Here is a 14286-nt window from a genome sequence, read left to right as displayed (position 1 = left end):
TCCTGAGGGTAGGGCGGGGGCGAGCGTCAGTCAGGTCGCGACCTCGGGTGCTGGCGATGGCGGAGCCCCGGGCGGGCAGACTGGACGCCCCGTCCGCCGCCGCTGCCGCCGCCGGGCTTTCCGTGCAAGATGCAGTTCCTCCTGGGGAATCCGTTCGGCACGCCGCTGCGACAGTGCATCCGTAAGGCCCCGCCAGTGGCGAGCGGCAAGGAGGGGGGCGACAGCAGCGGCTGCGGAGGCTGGTGCGGACCGCGCGGGCCGCTACCGGCTCAGGGTCCCCCGCCTCCAGCCCCGCAGCATCTGTTGGCGTCGCGCCTGGGCCGGGCAGCGGGGCCAGCTCACGGGACGGGTCCGGCATCCTGGTCGCCAGGCCTCCGCTGGGCAGCGGGATGCCCTGCCAGGAGGCGCCCCTGGGGCCCAGCTCCTACTCTTGCGACACTTCCAGCGTCCCTCCCCATCCGGACCCGGCCCTCCCTGTCCCCTAGAGGCGGTGCTAAGCTGAGCGCCCTCTTCGACCCTGCAGGTCTCGCGGCTTTGTCCCCCGGGTGACCCCGCCAGGGCCCGGTCACCCGGCTGTCCCGGACGCCTGTCCCTCCCTGTCGGGACCAGCAGCCCTCAGACTGGGCGTCTCCCCAGAAAATGCCCCGGGTTGCAAGACTCGCTCGTTGGCGAGGCGACTCAGCCGAGCTGTAGAGGGGGTCATGGTGGGGCGGGGTGCGGGAGGGTGGCGGGGTGCTGTGGGGGCGGGGTGCCCTGTGCAGCCGGCTCATGTTCCCTGCATGACAGGCACTGCTGAGGTCTCCCCTGCTTTTATTTTTTTAAGATTTATTTAGTTGAGAGGCACAGTTACAGACAGAGAGAGAGAGAGAGAGAGAGATTGAGAGAGATCGAGGGAGATCGATCCATCCTTCATCTGCTGGTTTCTTCCCAAATGGCCACAGCAGCCAGCGCTGGGCCAGGCCAAAGCCAGCAGTCTGGACTCCATCCGGGTCTCCCACGTGGGTGGCAGGGGCCCAAGCGCGGGCGTGGGACTCGGCAGCCCTTAGGACACCGCTGGGGCACCCGCAAAATCTCTCGTGCTGGGGTGCCGGGGATCGAGGCCCGGCAGCTCCTGGCTCCCGCTTCCTGCTAACAATGCACACCTGGGAAGGGGCGGGTTCCGGCTCAAGTGCTCATGGCCCCACCGCCCACGCGGGACACCTGGGCTTTTCAGGTGATCTGGGGAGCACACTAGTGGACTGCGCAGTCCAGCCCGAGTCTCGTCTCATCTCGTCCCAGGCCCCGGCTTCCGGACTGGGTCCGCGCAGCAACAGCGTCCCCCGGTTGCTAGGGAACCGAGCGCCGCCGCTGGGTCGCTAAGGGGAAGTGAAGAGGTAGACATCCCGGGTGAACATGGACGCATCACGTGATCAGTTCTCGGGGCGGGGAAATCCCACCACACCAACCAGGCTTAAGGCAACCAACGTTTACCCCCGAATCAGCGCTTTCTGTGGGCGGGGATATTTGTGGATGCACCGCCTCTCCTCCTCCCGGTTTGAGTGATGGACTCGTCCTTTATCCAATACTACTAAGGATTCTCTAGCTTGACCGACATATGGGCGAATGAACACGCAAAGCCTCTCTTTCGGAGGCGGGCCAGGGGAGGAGCCGCTACGCCTGCCGGGGACTCCAGCGACCTAGCTCGCTCTCCGGCCAATGGGACGCCGCGGGGTGGGTGGGAGCTTCGTTGAGGTAGAGGCGAAGGCCAATCGGATGAGGGCTGTGTAGGCGTTGCGCAATAGAGACGCGGCAAGGGGGCGTGGCCAAGGGCCGGGCGGCTCGGCATTCCTGAGGGTAGGGCGGGGGCGAGCGTCAGTCAGGTCGCGACCTCGGGTGCTGGCGATGGCGGAGCCCCGGGCGGGCAGACTGGACGCCCCGTCCGCCGCCGCTGCCGCCGCCGGGCTTTCCGTGCAAGATGCAGTTCCTCCTGGGGAATCCGTTCGGCACGCCGCTGCGACAGTGCATCCGTAAGGCCCCGCCAGTGGCGAGCGGCAAGGAGGGGGGCGACAGCAGCGGCTGCGGAGGCTGGTGCGGACCGCGCGGGCCGCTACCGGCTCAGGGTCCCCCGCCTCCAGCCCCGCAGCATCTGTTGGCGTCGCGCCTGGGCCGGGCAGCGGGGCCAGCTCACGGGACGGGTCCGGCATCCTGGTCGCCAGGCCTCCGCTGGGCAGCGGGATGCCCTGCCAGGAGGCGCCCCTGGGGCCCAGCTCCTACTCTTGCGACACTTCCAGCGTCCCTCCCCATCCGGACCCGGCCCTCCCTGTCCCCTAGAGGCGGTGCTAAGCTGAGCGCCCTCTTCGACCCTGCAGGTCTCGCGGCTTTGTCCCCCGGGTGACCCCGCCAGGGCCCGGTCACCCGGCTGTCCCGGACGCCTGTCCCTCCCTGTCGGGACCAGCAGCCCTCAGACTGGGCGTCTCCCCAGAAAATGCCCCGGGTTGCAAGACTCGCTCGTTGGCGAGGCGACTCAGCCGAGCTGTAGAGGGGGTCATGATGGGGCGGGGTGCGGGAGGGTGGCGGGGTGCTGTGGGGGCGGGGTGCCCTGTGCAGCCGGCTCATGTTCCCTGCATGACAGGCACTGCTGAGGTCTCCCCTGCTTTTATTTTTTTAAGATTTATTTAGTTGAGAGGCACAGTTACAGACAGAGAGAGAGAGAGAGAGAGATTGAGAGAGATCGAGGGAGATCGATCCATCCTTCATCTGCTGGTTTCTTCCCAAATGGCCACAGCAGCCAGCGCTGGGCCAGGCCAAAGCCAGCAGTCTGGACTCCATCCGGGTCTCCCACGTGGGTGGCAGGGGCCCAAGCGCGGGCGTGGGACTCGGCAGCCCTTAGGACACCGCTGGGGCACCCGCAAAATCTCTCGTGCTGGGGTGCCGGGGATCGAGGCCCGGGAGCTCCTGGCTCCCGCTTCCTGCTAACAATGCACACCTGGGAAGGGGCGGGTTCCGGCTCAAGTGCTCATGGCCCCACCGCCCACGCGGGACACCTGGGCTTTTCAGGTGATCTGGGGAGCACACTAGTGGACTGCGCAGTCCAGCCCGAGTCTCGTCTCATCTCGTCCCAGGCCCCGGCTTCCGGACTGGGTCCGCGCAGCAACAGCGTCCCCCGGTTGCTAGGGAACCGAGCGCCGCCGCTGGGTCGCTAAGGGGAAGTGAAGAGGTAGACATCCCGGGTGAACATGGACGCATCACGTGATCAGTTCTCGGGGCGGGGAAATCCCACCACACCAACCAGGCTTAAGGCAACCAACGTTTACCCCCGAATCAGCGCTTTCTGTGGGCGGGGATATTTGTGGATGCACCGCCTCTCCTCGTCCCGGTTTGAGTGATGGACTCGTCCTTTATCCAATACTACTAAGGATTCTCTAGCTTGACCGACATATGGGCGAATGAACACGCAAAGCCTCTCTTTCGGAGGCGGGCCAGGGGAGGAGCCGCTACGCCTGCCGGGGACTCCAGCGACCTAGCTCGCTCTCCGGCCAATGGGACGCCGCGGGGTGGGTGGGAGCTTCGTTGAGGTAGAGGCGAAGGCCAATCGGATGAGGGCTGTGTAGGCGTTGCGCAATAGAGACGCGGCAAGGGGGCGTGGCCAAGGGCCGGGCGGCTCGGCATTCCTGAGGGTAGGGCGGGGGCGAGCGTCAGTCAGGTCGCGACCTCGGGTGCTGGCGATGGCGGAGCCCCGGGCGGGCAGACTGGACGCCCCGTCCGCCGCCGCTGCCGCCGCCGGGCTTTCCGTGCAAGATGCAGTTCCTCCTGGGGAATCCGTTCGGCACGCCGCTGCGACAGTGCATCCGTAAGGCCCCGCCAGTGGCGAGCGGCAAGGAGGGGGGCGACAGCAGCGGCTGCGGAGGCTGGTGCGGACCGCGCGGGCCGCTACCGGCTCAGGGTCCCCCGCCTCCAGCCCCGCAGCATCTGTTGGCGTCGCGCCTGGGCCGGGCAGCGGGGCCAGCTCACGGGACGGGTCCGGCATCCTGGTCGCCAGGCCTCCGCTGGGCAGCGGGATGCCCTGCCAGGAGGCGCCCCTGGGGCCCAGCTCCTACTCTTGCGACACTTCCAGCGTCCCTCCCCATCCGGACCCGGCCCTCCCTGTCCCCTAGAGGCGGTGCTAAGCTGAGTGCCCTCTTCGACCCTGCAGGTCTCGCGGCTTTGTCCCCCGGGTGACCCCGCCAGGGCCCGGTCACCCGGCTGTCCCGGACGCCTGTCCCTCCCTGTCGGGACCAGCAGCCCTCAGACTGGGCGTCTCCCCAGAAAATGCCCTGGGTTGCAAGACTCGCTCGTTGGCGAGGCGACTCAGCCGAGCTGTAGAGGGGGTCATGATGGGGCGGGGTGCGGGAGGGTGGCGGGGTGCTGTGGGGGCGGGGTGCCCTGTGCAGCCGGCTCATGTTCCCTGCATGACAGGCACTGCTGAGGTCTCCCCTGCTTTTATTTTTTTAAGATTTATTTAGTTGAGAGGCACAGTTACAGACAGAGAGAGAGAGAGAGAGAGATTGAGAGAGATCGAGGGAGATCGATCCATCCTTCATCTGCTGGTTTCTTCCCAAATGGCCACAGCAGCCAGCGCTGGGCCAGGCCAAAGCCAGCAGTCTGGACTCCATCCGGGTCTCCCACGTGGGTGGCAGGGGCCCAAGCGCGGGCGTGGGACTCGGCAGCCCTTAGGACACCGCTGGGGCACCCGCAAAATCTCTCGTGCTGGGGTGCCGGGGATCGAGGCCCGGCAGCTCCTGGCTCCCGCTTCCTGCTAACAATGCACACCTGGGAAGGGGCGGGTTCCGGCTCAAGTGCTCATGGCCCCACCGCCCACGCGGGACACCTGGGCTTTTCAGGTGATCTGGGGAGCACACTAGTGGACTGCGCAGTCCAGCCCGAGTCTCGTCTCATCTCGTCCCAGGCCCCGGCTTCCGGACTGGGTCCGCGCAGCAACAGCGTCCCCCGGTTGCTAGGGAACCGAGCGCCGCCGCTGGGTCGCTAAGGGGAAGTGAAGAGGTAGACATCCCGGGTGTGAACATGGACGCATCACGTGATCAGTTCTCGGGGCGGGGAAATCCCACCACACCAACCAGGCTTAAGGCAACCAACGTTTACCCCCGAATCAGCGCTTTCTGTGGGCGGGGATATTTGTGGATGCACCGCCTCTCCTCGTCCCGGTTTGAGTGATGGACTCGTCCTTTATCCAATACTACTAAGGATTCTCTAGCTTGACCGACATATGGGCGAATGAACACGCAAAGCCTCTCTTTCGGAGGCGGGCCAGGGGAGGAGCCGCTACGCCTGCCGGGGACTCCAGCGACCTAGCTCGCTCTCCGGCCAATGGGACGCCGCGGGGTGGGTGGGAGCTTCGTTGAGGTAGAGGCGAAGGCCAATCGGATGAGGGCTGTGTAGGCGTTGCGCAATAGAGACGCGGCAAGGGGGCGTGGCCAAGGGCCGGGCGGCTCGGCATTCCTGAGGGTAGGGCGGGGGCGAGCGTCAGTCAGGTCGCGACCTCGGGTGCTGGCGATGGCGGAGCCCCGGGCGGGCAGACTGGACGCCCCGTCCGCCGCCGCTGCCGCCGCCGGGCTTTCCGTGCAAGATGCAGTTCCTCCTGGGGAATCCGTTCGGCACGCCGCTGCGACAGTGCATCCGTAAGGCCCCGCCAGTGGCGAGCGGCAAGGAGGGGGGCGACAGCAGCGGCTGCGGAGGCTGGTGCGGACCGCGCGGGCCGCTACCGGCTCAGGGTCCCCCGCCTCCAGCCCCGCAGCATCTGTTGGCGTCGCGCCTGGGCCGGGCAGCGGGGCCAGCTCACGGGACGGGTCCGGCATCCTGGTCGCCAGGCCTCCGCTGGGCAGCGGGATGCCCTGCCAGGAGGCGCCCCTGGGGCCCAGCTCCTACTCTTGCGACACTTCCAGCGTCCCTCCCCATCCGGACCCGGCCCTCCCTGTCCCCTAGAGGCGGTGCTAAGCTGAGCGCCCTCTTCGACCCTGCAGGTCTCGCGGCTTTGTCCCCCGGGTGACCCCGCCAGGGCCCGGTCACCCGGCTGTCCCGGACGCCTGTCCCTCCCTGTCGGGACCAGCAGCCCTCAGACTGGGCGTCTCCCCAGAAAATGCCCCGGGTTGCAAGACTCGCTCGTTGGCGAGGCGACTCAGCCGAGCTGTAGAGGGGGTCATGGTGGGGCGGGGTGCTGGAGGGTGGCGGGGTGCTGTGGGGGCGGGGTGCCCTGTGCAGCCGGCTCATGTTCCCTGCATGACAGGCGCTGCTGAGGTCTCCCCTGCTTTTATTTTTTTAAGATTTATTTAGTTGAGAGGCACAGTTACAGACAGAGAGAGAGAGAGAGAGAGAGATTGAGAGAGATCGAGGGAGATCGATCCATCCTTCATCTGCTGGTTTCTTCCCAAATGGCCACAGCAGCCAGCGCTGGGCCAGGCCAAAGCCAGCAGTCTGGACTCCATCCGGGTCTCCCACGTGGGTGGCAGGGGCCCAAGCGCGGGCGTGGGACTCGGCAGCCCTTAGGACACCGCTGGGGCACCCGCAAAATCTCTCGTGCTGGGGTGCCGGGGATCGAGGCCCGGGAGCTCCTGGCTCCCGCTTCCTGCTAACAATGCACACCTGGGAAGGGGCGGGTTCCGGCTCAAGTGCTCATGGCCCCACCGCCCACGCGGGACACCTGGGCTTTTCAGGTGATCTGGGGAGCACACTAGTGGACTGCGCAGTCCAGCCCGAGTCTCGTCTCATCTCGTCCCAGGCCCCGGCTTCCGGACTGGGTCCGCGCAGCAACAGCGTCCCCCGGTTGCTAGGGAACCGAGCGCCGCCGCTGGGTCGCTAAGGGGAAGTGAAGAGGTAGACATCCCGGTTGAACATGGACGCATCACGTGATCAGTTCTCGGGGCGGGGAAATCCCACCACACCAACCAGGCTTAAGGCAACCAACGTTTACCCCCGAATCAGCGCTTTCTGTGGGCGGGGATATTTGTGGATGCACCGCCTCTCCTCGTCCCGGTTTGAGTGATGGACTCGTCCTTTATCCAATACTACTAAGGATTCTCTAGCTTGACCGACATATGGGCGAATGAACACGCAAAGCCTCTCTTTCGGAGGCGGGCCAGGGGAGGAGCCGCTACGCCTGCCGGGGACTCCAGCGACCTAGCTCGCTCTCCGGCCAATGGGACGCCGCGGGGTGGGTGGGAGCTTCGTTGAGGTAGAGGCGAAGGCCAATCGGATGAGGGCTGTGTAGGCGTTGCGCAATAGAGACGCGGCAAGGGGGCGTGGCCAAGGGCCGGGCGGCTCGGCATTCCTGAGGGTAGGGCGGGGGCGAGCGTCAGTCAGGTCGCGACCTCGGGTGCTGGCGATGGCGGAGCCCCGGGCGGGCAGACTGGACGCCCCGTCCGCCGCCGCTGCCGCCGCCGGGCTTTCCGTGCAAGATGCAGTTCCTCCTGGGGAATCCGTTCGGCACGCCGCTGCGACAGTGCATCCGTAAGGCCCCGCCAGTGGCGAGCGGCAAGGAGGGGGGCGACAGCAGCGGCTGCGGAGGCTGGTGCGGACCGCGCGGGCCGCTACCGGCTCAGGGTCCCCCTCCTCCAGCCCCGCAGCATCTGTTGGCGTCGCGCCTGGGCCGGGCAGCGGGGCCAGCTCACGGGACGGGTCCGGCATCCTGGTCGCCAGGCCTCCGCTGGGCAGCGGGATGCCCTGCCAGGAGGCGCCCCTGGGGCCCAGCTCCTACTCTTGCGACACTTCCAGCGTCCCTCCCCATCCGGACCCGGCCCTCCCTGTCCCCTAGAGGCGGTGCTAAGCTGAGCGCCCTCTTCGACCCTGCAGGTCTCGCGGCTTTGTCCCCCGGGTGACCCCGCCAGGGCCCGGTCACCCGGCTGTCCCGGACGCCTGTCCCTCCCTGTCGGGACCAGCAGCCCTCAGACTGGGCGTCTCCCCAGAAAATGCCCCGGGTTGCAAGACTCGCTCGTTGGCGAGGCGACTCAGCCGAGCTGTAGAGGGGGTCATGATGGGGCGGGGTGCGGGAGGGTGGCGGGGTGCTGTGGGGGCGGGGTGCCCTGTGCAGCCGGCTCATGTTCCCTGCATGACAGGCACTGCTGAGGTCTCCCCTGCTTTTATTTTTTTAAGATTTATTTAGTTGAGAGGCACAGTTACAGACAGAGAGAGAGAGAGAGAGAGATTGAGAGAGATCGAGGGAGATCGATCCATCCTTCATCTGCTGGTTTCTTCCCAAATGGCCACAGCAGCCAGCGCTGGGCCAGGCCAAAGCCAGCAGTCTGGACTCCATCCGGGTCTCCCACGTGGGTGGCAGGGGCCCAAGCGCGGGCGTGGGACTCGGCAGCCCTTAGGACACCGCTGGGGCACCCGCAAAATCTCTCGTGCTGGGGTGCCGGGGATCGAGGCCCGGCAGCTCCTGGCTCCCGCTTCCTGCTAACAATGCACACCTGGGAAGGGGCGGGTTCCGGCTCAAGTGCTCATGGCCCCACCGCCCACGCGGGACACCTGGGCTTTTCAGGTGATCTGGGGAGCACACTAGTGGACTGCGCAGTCCAGCCCGAGTCTCGTCTCATCTCGTCCCAGGCCCCGGCTTCCGGACTGGGTCCGCGCAGCAACAGCGTCCCCCGGTTGCTAGGGAACCGAGCGCCGCCGCTGGGTCGCTAAGGGGAAGTGAAGAGGTAGACATCCCGGGTGAACATGGACGCATCACGTGATCAGTTCTCGGGGCGGGGAAATCCCACCACACCAACCAGGCTTAAGGCAACCAACGTTTACCCCCGAATCAGCGCTTTCTGTGGGCGGGGATATTTGTGGATGCACCGCCTCTCCTCGTCCCGGTTTGAGTGATGGACTCGTCCTTTATCCAATACTACTAAGGATTCTCTAGCTTGACCGACATATGGGCGAATGAACACGCAAAGCCTCTCTTTCGGAGGCGGGCCAGGGGAGGAGCCGCTACGCCTGCCGGGGACTCCAGCGACCTAGCTCGCTCTCCGGCCAATGGGACGCCGCGGGGTGGGTGGGAGCTTCGTTGAGGTAGAGGCGAAGGCCAATCGGATGAGGGCTGTGTAGGCGTTGCGCAATAGAGACGCGGCAAGGGGGCGTGGCCAAGGGCCGGGCGGCTCGGCATTCCTGAGGGTAGGGCGGGGGCGAGCGTCAGTCAGGTCGCGACCTCGGGTGCTGGCGATGGCGGAGCCCCGGGCGGGCAGACTGGACGCCCCGTCCGCCGCCGCTGCCGCCGCCGGGCTTTCCGTGCAAGATGCAGTTCCTCCTGGGGAATCCGTTCGGCACGCCGCTGCGACAGTGCATCCGTAAGGCCCCGCCAGTGGCGAGCGGCAAGGAGGGGGGCGACAGCAGCGGCTGCGGAGGCTGGTGCGGACCGCGCGGGCCGCTACCGGCTCAGGGTCCCCCGCCTCCAGCCCCGCAGCATCTGTTGGCGTCGCGCCTGGGCCGGGCAGCGGGGCCAGCTCACGGGACGGGTCCGGCATCCTGGTCGCCAGGCCTCCGCTGGGCAGCGGGATGCCCTGCCAGGAGGCGCCCCTGGGGCCCAGCTCCTACTCTTGCGACACTTCCAGCGTCCCTCCCCATCCGGACCCGGCCCTCCCTGTCCCCTAGAGGCGGTGCTAAGCTGAGCGCCCTCTTCGACCCTGCAGGTCTCGCGGCTTTGTCCCCCGGGTGACCCCGCCAGGGCCCGGTCACCCGGCTGTCCCGGACGCCTGTCCCTCCCTGTCGGGACCAGCAGCCCTCAGACTGGGCGTCTCCCCAGAAAATGCCCCGGGTTGCAAGACTCGCTCGTTGGCGAGGCGACTCAGCCGAGCTGTAGAGGGGGTCATGATGGGGCGGGGTGCTGGAGGGTGGCGGGGTGCTGTGGGGGCGGGGTGCCCTGTGCAGCCGGCTCATGTTCCCTGCATGACAGGCGCTGCTGAGGTCTCCCCTGCTTTTATTTTTTTAAGATTTATTTAGTTGAGAGGCACAGTTACAGACAGAGAGAGAGAGAGAGAGAGAGATTGAGAGAGATCGAGGGAGATCGATCCATCCTTCATCTGCTGGTTTCTTCCCAAATGGCCACAGCAGCCAGCGCTGGGCCAGGCCAAAGCCAGCAGTCTGGACTCCATCCGGGTCTCCCACGTGGGTGGCAGGGGCCCAAGCGCGGGCGTGGGACTCGGCAGCCCTTAGGACACCGCTGGGGCACCCGCAAAATCTCTCGTGCTGGGGTGCCGGGGATCGAGGCCCGGGAGCTCCTGGCTCCCGCTTCCTGCTAACAATGCACACCTGGGAAGGGGCGGGTTCCGGCTCAAGTGCTCATGGCCCCACCGCCCACGCGGGACACCTGGGCTTTTCAGGTGATCTGGGGAGCACACTAGTGGACTGCGCAGTCCAGCCCGAGTCTCGTCTCATCTCGTCCCAGGCCCCGGCTTCCGGACTGGGTCCGCGCAGCAACAGCGTCCCCCGGTTGCTAGGGAACCGAGCGCCGCCGCTGGGTCGCTAAGGGGAAGTGAAGAGGTAGACATCCCGGGTGAACATGGACGCATCACGTGATCAGTTCTCGGGGCGGGGAAATCCCACCACACCAACCAGGCTTAAGGCAACCAACGTTTACCCCCGAATCAGCGCTTTCTGTGGGCGGGGATATTTGTGGATGCACCGCCTCTCCTCGTCCCGGTTTGAGTGATGGACTCGTCCTTTATCCAATACTACTAAGGATTCTCTAGCTTGACCGACATATGGGCGAATGAACACGCAAAGCCTCTCTTTCGGAGGCGGGCCAGGGGAGGAGCCGCTACGCCTGCCGGGGACTCCAGCGACCTAGCTCGCTCTCCGGCCAATGGGACGCCGCGGGGTGGGTGGGAGCTTCGTTGAGGTAGAGGCGAAGGCCAATCGGATGAGGGCTGTGTAGGCGTTGCGCAATAGAGACGCGGCAAGGGGGCGTGGCCAAGGGCCGGGCGGCTCGGCATTCCTGAGGGTAGGGCGGGGGCGAGCGTCAGTCAGGTCGCGACCTCGGGTGCTGGCGATGGCGGAGCCCCGGGCGGGCAGACTGGACGCCCCGTCCGCCGCCGCTGCCGCCGCCGGGCTTTCCGTGCAAGATGCAGTTCCTCCTGGGGAATCCGTTCGGCACGCCGCTGCGACAGTGCATCCGTAAGGCCCCGCCAGTGGCGAGCGGCAAGGAGGGGGGCGACAGCAGCGGCTGCGGAGGCTGGTGCGGACCGCGCGGGCCGCTACCGGCTCAGGGTCCCCCGCCTCCAGCCCCGCAGCATCTGTTGGCGTCGCGCCTGGGCCGGGCAGCGGGGCCAGCTCACGGGACGGGTCCGGCATCCTGGTCGCCAGGCCTCCGCTGGGCAGCGGGATGCCCTGCCAGGAGGCGCCCCTGGGGCCCAGCTCCTACTCTTGCGACACTTCCAGCGTCCCTCCCCATCCGGACCCGGCCCTCCCTGTCCCCTAGAGGCGGTGCTAAGCTGAGCGCCCTCTTCGACCCTGCAGGTCTCGCGGCTTTGTCCCCCGGGTGACCCCGCCAGGGCCCGGTCACCCGGCTGTCCCGGACGCCTGTCCCTCCCTGTCGGGACCAGCAGCCCTCAGACTGGGCGTCTCCCCAGAAAATGCCCCGGGTTGCAAGACTCGCTCGTTGGCGAGGCGACTCAGCCGAGCTGTAGAGGGGGTCATGATGGGGCGGGGTGCGGGAGGGTGGCGGGGTGCTGTGGGGGCGGGGTGCCCTGTGCAGCCGGCTCATGTTCCCTGCATGACAGGCACTGCTGAGGTCTCCCCTGCTTTTATTTTTTTAAGATTTATTTAGTTGAGAGGCACAGTTACAGACAGAGAGAGAGAGAGAGAGAGATTGAGAGAGATCGAGGGAGATCGATCCATCCTTCATCTGCTGGTTTCTTCCCAAATGGCCACAGCAGCCAGCGCTGGGCCAGGCCAAAGCCAGCAGTCTGGACTCCATCCGGGTCTCCCACGTGGGTGGCAGGGGCCCAAGCGCGGGCGTGGGACTCGGCAGCCCTTAGGACACCGCTGGGGCACCCGCAAAATCTCTCGTGCTGGGGTGCCGGGGATCGAGGCCCGGCAGCTCCTGGCTCCCGCTTCCTGCTAACAATGCACACCTGGGGAAGGGGCGGGTTCCGGCTCAAGTGCTCATGGCCCCACCGCCCACGCGGGACACCTGGGCTTTTCAGGTGATCTGGGGAGCACACTAGTGGACTGCGCAGTCCAGCCCGAGTCTCGTCTCATCTCGTCCCAGGCCCCGGCTTCCGGACTGGGTCCGCGCAGCAACAGCGTCCCCCGGTTGCTAGGGAACCGAGCGCCGCCGCTGGGTCGCTAAGGGGAAGTGAAGAGGTAGACATCCCGGGTGAACATGGACGCATCACGTGATCAGTTCTCGGGGCGGGGAAATCCCACCACACCAACCAGGCTTAAGGCAACCAACGTTTACCCCCGAATCAGCGCTTTCTGTGGGCGGGGATATTTGTGGATGCACCGCCTCTCCTCGTCCCGGTTTGAGTGATGGACTCGTCCTTTATCCAATACTACTAAGGATTCTCTAGCTTGACCGACATATGGGCGAATGAACACGCAAAGCCTCTCTTTCGGAGGCGGGCCAGGGGAGGAGCCGCTACGCCTGCCGGGGACTCCAGCGACCTAGCTCGCTCTCCGGCCAATGGGACGCCGCGGGGTGGGTGGGAGCTTCGTTGAGGTAGAGGCGAAGGCCAATCGGATGAGGGCTGTGTAGGCGTTGCGCAATAGAGACGCGGCAAGGGGGCGTGGCCAAGGGCCGGGCGGCTCGGCATTCCTGAGGGTAGGGCGGGGGCGAGCGTCAGTCAGGTCGCGACCTCGGGTGCTGGCGATGGCGGAGCCCCGGGCGGGCAGACTGGACGCCCCGTCCGCCGCCGCTGCCGCCGCCGGGCTTTCCGTGCAAGATGCAGTTCCTCCTGGGGAATCCGTTCGGCACGCCGCTGCGACAGTGCATCCGTAAGGCCCCGCCAGTGGCGAGCGGCAAGGAGGGGGGCGACAGCAGCGGCTGCGGAGGCTGGTGCGGACCGCGCGGGCCGCTACCGGCTCAGGGTCCCCCGCCTCCAGCCCCGCAGCATCTGTTGGCGTCGCGCCTGGGCCGGGCAGCGGGGCCAGCTCACGGGACGGGTCCGGCATCCTGGTCGCCAGGCCTCCGCTGGGCAGCGGGATGCCCTGCCAGGAGGCGCCCCTGGGGCCCAGCTCCTACTCTTGCGACACTTCCAGCGTCCCTCCCCATCCGGACCCGGCCCTCCCTGTCCCCTAGAGGCGGTGCTAAGCTGAGCGCCCTCTTCGACCCTGCAGGTCTCGCGGCTTTGTCCCCCGGGTGACCCCGCCAGGGCCCGGTCACCCGGCTGTCCCGGACGCCTGTCCCTCCCTGTCGGGACCAGCAGCCCTCAGACTGGGCGTCTCCCCAGAAAATGCCCCGGGTTGCAAGACTCGCTCGTTGGCGAGGCGACTCAGCCGAGCTGTAGAGGGGGTCATGATGGGGCGGGGTGCGGGAGGGTGGCGGGGTGCTGTGGGGGCGGGGTGCCCTGTGCAGCCGGCTCATGTTCCCTGCATGACAGGCACTGCTGAGGTCTCCCCTGCTTTTATTTTTTTAAGATTTATTTAGTTGAGAGGCACAGTTACAGACAGAGAGAGAGAGAGAGAGAGATTGAGAGAGATCGAGGGAGATCGATCCATCCTTCATCTGCTGGTTTCTTCCCAAATGGCCACAGCAGCCAGCGCTGGGCCAGGCCAAAGCCAGCAGTCTGGACTCCATCCGGGTCTCCCACGTGGGTGGCAGGGGCCCAAGCTGCCCTTAGGACACCGCTGGGGCACCCGCAAAATCTCTCGTGCTGGGGTGCCGGGGATCGAGGCCCGGGAGCTCCTGGCTCCCGCTTCCTGCTAACAATGCACACCTGGGAAGGGGCGGGTTCCGGCTCAAGTGCTCATGGCCCCACCGCCCACGCGGGACACCTGGGCTTTTCAGGTGATCTGGGGAGCACACTAGTGGACTGCGCAGTCCAGCCCGAGTCTCGTCTCATCTCGTCCCAGGCCCCGGCTTCCGGACTGGGTCCGCGCAGCAACAGCGTCCCCCGGTTGCTAGGGAACCGAGCGCCGCCGCTGGGTCGCTAAGGGGAAGTGAAGAGGTAGACATCCCGGGTGAACATGGACGCATCGCGTGATCAGTTCTCGGGGCAGGGAAATCCCACCACACCAACCAGGCTTAAGGCAACCAACGTTTACCCCCGAATCAGCGCTTTCTGTGGGCGGGGATATTTGTGGATGCACCGCCTCTCCTCGTCCCGGTTT

This window comes from Lepus europaeus, unplaced genomic scaffold, assembly GCF_033115175.1.
Source record: "Lepus europaeus isolate LE1 unplaced genomic scaffold, mLepTim1.pri SCAFFOLD_85, whole genome shotgun sequence".
NCBI lineage: Eukaryota > Metazoa > Chordata > Mammalia > Lagomorpha > Leporidae > Lepus > Lepus europaeus.
The sequence above is the reverse complement of the archived record's forward strand: the minus strand, read 5'-3'. Positions refer to the sequence as shown.